Raw genomic sequence first — 5,927 nt, 5'->3', positions numbered from 1 at the left:
ACTATGAAACTATGAAACCACTTTCATCATTAGAAAGTTCTGTGAAAGGTCAATATAATAAGAAAGTATCCAGTACCTCTGTATTTTAAATTATGAAGACATACTCTTTCTTACATAATCTCTGCTAGTATTTAAGTAATCAAGGCTTTTAATTAGAGGGGAAATTTTAGAATCCTGGAGGGTACTATCCTTTTAAGACTTAAGAGTCAAATATCTGGGAAAATGTAACTCTGTTCCAATAGGGAGGGGGTGGGCACGTACTGCAGAGAAGAGACCTATGGAACAAAAGAGACAGCCACTTAGAGAAAGACCAGAGGTGACAGATGCTGATTGAGAAGAATCCAATCTGCCAGCCCTATGAAGGGCTTAGGACTAGAGTTGTGGAAAATTTGAGGCAAAGATTCATCTTTTAAGACTACCAGAATGAATCCTAAGAAAAAGAAACTTCAGCACACACATGCATATATGCATGCATGCATGCAGACTCTGCTCAAGGGAAGAGTCAGAAGCCCAACCCAAATGTCTCAGAGGAAAGGACATTAGGGAGGAGCTGTTTTTGTTTGCATTTGAACACTGTTACAAGACTTCATTTGTTTGACTGTAACTGTCAGATCTCCTGGAAGTGTCTGGAACCTCGGTAGGGATGCCTGAGGAGGAAAAACTTCAAAGAAGGGACATCGTGTTTGAGCATTATTTCAAGACTTCTTTGTTTGTTCATTTGGACTTTGCCATTACACCCTGGGGAGGGACCAGTTGCTTATGAGCTGCAGTCTGCTGCACACAGATGTAAATGTGAATTGCTTATGAGCTCAAATAACCCTGTGCTTTAGACATGAAGTTGTGTTGTATTAGTCAGATTCTCTGGCATAATGCAAACATTTTGCACCATGTTATTTGTGTATGAACATGTGTTAACTGGCCCAGAGAGGATCACTTCAGTGTCAGTGTGGTCTTCACACTGCCATAAAGACAGCATAAAGATTTTCAGGACACCTTTGCCCACCGCATATAGGCTAGCAGGGGGAAAGAGGACATAACAAGAATACTTCTGTCCTGCATCATTCCTTAGTCCCTTGGGCCCATAGCAGACCAGTATAACTTACAACTCTCTTTGGAAGGACCAGGCCTTCATAAAACAGCAGGAACAGAAGAAGGCAAAACAGTTACATGGTGGCCCACATTTGAACACCAACCTCTGCCATGTTCAGATGTGAACCAGAAGCCAGGCTTTAATCTTCAAATTACATTTTTCTTTAAAAAAAAATCCCTGATGCACTTGATTCTTGCAGAAGTTTTTCTCATCTAATGGTAATAAGAAAGTAAAAGAGGGAAGAATCATTTCCCAACATAATCTCTTTGTTAATCTCTTTGGATAGGCTTTAATGAAGAGAAATAGCCGTTAAGTGTGAGAAGTTTCCTTTAGTATCATACTTGTCCATTAGCAGCTTTGAGTCCCATTGTACTATGCACATCATTTAAATCACTACCATATTTACTTGAATCTAAGACAAAGTGTTTTTCCTCCATTCAACATGGGGGGGGAAGCTCCTTGTTAGAGGTGCACTGATAGAGATTTTGGGGGTCGATACCAATAGTCAGTTTTTAAGGAGGCATATCAGCTGATCCTGATCTGATTTCCAATACAGCTGCATGCAGCTGGTAAGTCTGTTGTGGTAGATAGGGAGGGGGGAGGGTAGTGGCATGGGGGGCCAGATCAAGGCCCCCGTAGTGAGGGAGGGAGTGGGGCAGGGGCATGCAGAACAGAGCTGTGGCTTGTTCGGAGGGTGCAGGGTGAGGGAGTGGCTCTTGCCGCTGCACGCACCCCAGGAGGGCGTGGGGGAGCATGTGCCCCCCGAATCTGCGCAGCAGGGGCAGGGTGTGCTGCAGCTGCAGGCTGAGGCCAGGGCTGCACCAGGCTTTTCCCAGCATGTGGGGGGGTGTGGTTGGGCCATTGCTATGCTTGGGGCAGGTGGTGGCAGTGCTGGGAAAGGGGCTATGGGTTGGGGGAGCTGCAGCCACCCCAAATTTTGCCGTAGCCCCCCCCTTTAGCCCCCTCCTAGCACTGCTGCTGCCTGCACCAAGCACAGCTCCCACACAGCCAGGAGCACCCTGAAAATGCATCCCCGCAGCCCTGAACACAGCCCCCATGCCGGGAAGAGCCCAGCACAGCCCTAGCCCCAGCCCACAGTGGCCAGGGGGATAGGTGCTGGTAAGGACAGGTTGGGGGGGAAATGGAAGGGCAAGTGGCAAGGTGTGCAGGCACCATGGTTGGTGGGGAAGGGGCATGCAGACACCGTCAGGGCAAGTGGTTGGGGGGGACAGGCAGGAAGGGGCAATGGCCAGGTCATTTGAGCCCCTTGCCCCACTACCACCACCTTTTACCCTGTCATTACTTTCCCCACTGCGGGAATGCATTTAAGATAACACTCCAAAAATGGATTATGAACATGGAAAATGCTAACAAATTTATACATGTTCCATGTCTAGAATCTAATTATTAGGGGGTTGTCTAAAATATAGAGTCATCTTGTATTTGGATAAACGCAGTATGTATGTGTGAGTTTGTATGTGCAGACATACAAACCAGGTCTTTAGCTTGGCTGGCACTGAAAAATATTAAACTACTAAAGGCAAAGAGTTAAAAAATATTTTTAAAAATGCAAATGCTGTCAAAATTATTGTGAGTAGTCTGATCATAGTAGAAATAGAGAAGAGTTATACATAGTCACTTAAATGTCTGCAGCCAGTGAACGGTTTACCCTTACAATACGTACTTGAATGCTTTTCCTGGTTCACTTGGTTAAGTTGCAGCCCTTATATGGAAGGTTCTGAGTTGTTCAGTGTGATTTGAATCATCTGATCCAACCCACTGAAAAGTTTGTTATAGGGAAGGAATGCTGTATTTAAGATATTTTCATGCTTTTTACAACATAAATTTTAAAACTTGGCCATTGACAAGAGATGAGTAGAAACCAAATACTCCTATCAACATTTCTAAACTTTGGGGGAGTTCAAACCAGGAATGAGATCCAAACTTCTAGGTTGGCCCCAGCCTGCACCACCCAAACAACAAGAGCCAAGTGAGTTCTGGTGTGGGTTCATCTTTATAACTAATAAATTAAACCACATGAATAGCATCCCATAATATATATTTTCATGAAGGAACAAATATATTAGTGGGATGACAGGGGAATGACCAAATGGAGAATTATTGTTTGTTATTAAAATATAGCTACCAGGTTTTAGTTCAAGCCTTAGAACTACATTATTGCCTAACTGGTGGTGTGATGGTAAACACCCGTTGAAGAAGATAGTGAAAATGAATGCAGAAATGTGTCAGCCTCAGGACTTTCCCCACTGGGATCTTTTTTTTTTTTTTTTTTTTTTTTTAAATCAGGACATTTTTGTCTATCCAGTCTTCCAGGAAATGACAACTCACCATATGCTTTCAATTTTGAGGTCAAAGTTATAATTTTTGCTCTCTAAGTTACATAGGAGAAAACTTTGAGGAATCCTTAATATTGCCAAATATGTAAAGGATAGCAATCGAAGAAGAAAATAGAGCTATGGAACAAAGTAGTTCACGCATGGAAGAGAGATTTATCTTGGCTCAGTGTAGTTGCATATACGCTTTCTTTTGCTGCTGACTTCAGAGGAGAACATGTGAGACAGGCAGTTAATATTTTCTGGCACTGAGCTATATCTGTAGTTGGAAGTGCATTCTTTTAAAGTTTTAAAATGGGCCAGCAAATTAATGCAGTAGTGAATGTTTATATAGGTAAAAGTTAATCATTATTCTTCTACCTTTACAATCCCTGCATTCCAAAACTTTCAGCTCTCATATGTGTATAGTTTTGGAGTGATGTTGTATATGTGATGGTCTAGGAAATAGGCAAGAGGCAAGGATTTTTGTGGGTGATAACTGCATGGCTCTCACCCAAAAAAAAATGTCACCCACAAAAATCTGTGCCCTTTATATGCATGTGTGTGTGCATGCATGTTTTACTATGCTTGCTCTGAGAAGTGGGTTGGAAAATCCCCCCCATGCAGGCTTCCCCCCTGCACCATGCAGAATCTTGCAGTGGGAGGGCTGGTGCTGGGCTGGGGGGTTCACCCCCATCCCCGCCTCTTCACCCTACCTCTCAAAGAGGCAAGTGGCTTGGGGGGGAGGGGGCCGGGGGAAGATTGTCTGCTGGCTCTGCCCCTCCATGCAGCTGACAGCAGGGGGTGAAGAAATCTGTCCAGCTGCCAATCAGGTGTGGGCTGCCAATCTGCTAGGTTCAGCAGCCTTTGGCAATATCCAACCTGATGGGAGACATGTGAGCAACGCCAGTCTCCTGGCCTGGGCCAGTGCAGGCTTCTGCCTACTTTGGTCACTGGTATATTGAACATCAGTTCAGTTCATTATCAGTCCAATCTACCCAACTGAGAAAAACCTGCAAAGATTGAATCAATTCCTCCTCAGGCTTTTTGAACCTCTGTACTTAGCCTTGGAGTTGTATTTCTGAAATGTAAGGACCTGAAATGTGTTTTTACTGTGAGTACCTATGTAGTGCTGTGTAAATAAATGGCTATGATGTGAAATCTTGCAAAACTTGCATTGATTCACAGAGCCAGGATTTAATTTCAACTTACTTATATATCTCTGTATATGGCTTTAAGGAAGGGAGTATCAAGAATTGGATTTCGATTTATGATGCATTTTCCTTGCCCTTTGAGCTTTTCGGTGGCATATTATTCTTTGTGCAGTTCTGATTATTCAGTTGTAATATTTGGACATTTATACAACGTAATTTCAGTGTGCTTTAAAAATTATTTTTGCTTACTAAATGATTAGATCATAAGAAAATGCTTGTAGAAATACGTATTTTTCCTCAGTTATAGCAATTATTAAAGTAAATCCCATAAATACAAATAGTGCTAATACTAGAAATAAATTCAGCTATCTGAAATTAATTTGATTTATATCCAGAGGAGAACACCTGTCAGCTCTTGGGTAACCCACCCTATTTGGTGGCTCTTTTCATGAAATAAATCCTAACCACTGTAACTCACTGGAGACAGTGTCATTTGGGACATATCTATTAATATGTTTCACCACAGTGTGAACTATCCAAGGGCATGTGACGTGCTGCAGTACATTATAGTATGAGGCAATCTTTGCCATAGTATGTCACATAATAAAACAACAATATATTATCATTTGGTATGCCATATTCTAGCATGTTCTATCCCATTAAAGAGAAACAAAGCAGTCGTAATACATGAATAAAACTAGACAATGATTTAGCGCTCACTGGTAGTCTGAAATGACCTTTGGGCCCGTCAACATGTGCTGCTACAGGTGCAATGGAATCTACTGCGCTAGCTACACGGTTGCATTTCCTGCCATGTCACACATACATGGCAGGAGGCATGATCGTGGGATCATGCATTAGATCCTGTCATGCCTTACTGCTGGTGCAGAGGAACCCAATCTAAGGCTTCCCCTGTACCAATAAGAAGCAAGCTCCCTTGGCTGGGAATCTCCTCAGTTAGGGTGGCCACTGAGGCATCCCCAGAACACAGGACAATCCCTTGGTAAGGGGTGGGCCCCCTTCACTTATCAGTGGTGAGGGGTGGGGCTACAGACACCTCGGCCAATCATCAGGGTGGGGTGGGGCCACCAGGCCCCTTGGCCAGTCAGCAGCAAGGGAGAGGCCAATCCTCCCTTCCTCCCTCCCTGGCTGGCTCAAAACCCTTTCCTCCTGACTGCACTGCCCACCTCTAGGCACAGCCAATAGAATCACGAGGAGAAATGACTACCATGTATTTCTACCAATGAACTGAAAAATGGGACTTTTTGCTATCTGGTTTTCATTCAGAAATGGACAGGAGGCAGAGGGTTTAAAAACAGGCTGGTCCAGTATAAAACAGGACCAATGGCC

At 43.6% G+C, this 5,927-nt stretch overlaps 1 protein-coding gene across 5 annotated transcripts in view; it reads left to right on the top strand.

The window, feature by feature from the left end:
- The window catches only part of CDC42BPA (CDC42 binding protein kinase alpha), a 333,906-nt gene that overhangs the window by 233,165 nt on the left and 94,814 nt on the right, over positions 1–5,927 (top strand). The window lies entirely within an intron of this gene.

The sequence above is a fragment of the Crocodylus porosus genome, unplaced genomic scaffold (genome assembly GCF_001723895.1).
Source record: "Crocodylus porosus isolate Cpor-Errol unplaced genomic scaffold, CroPor_comp1, whole genome shotgun sequence".
NCBI lineage: Eukaryota > Metazoa > Chordata > Crocodylia > Crocodylidae > Crocodylus > Crocodylus porosus.
Note: the sequence above shows the minus strand (reverse complement) of the source record. Positions and strands in the feature narration are given on the sequence as shown.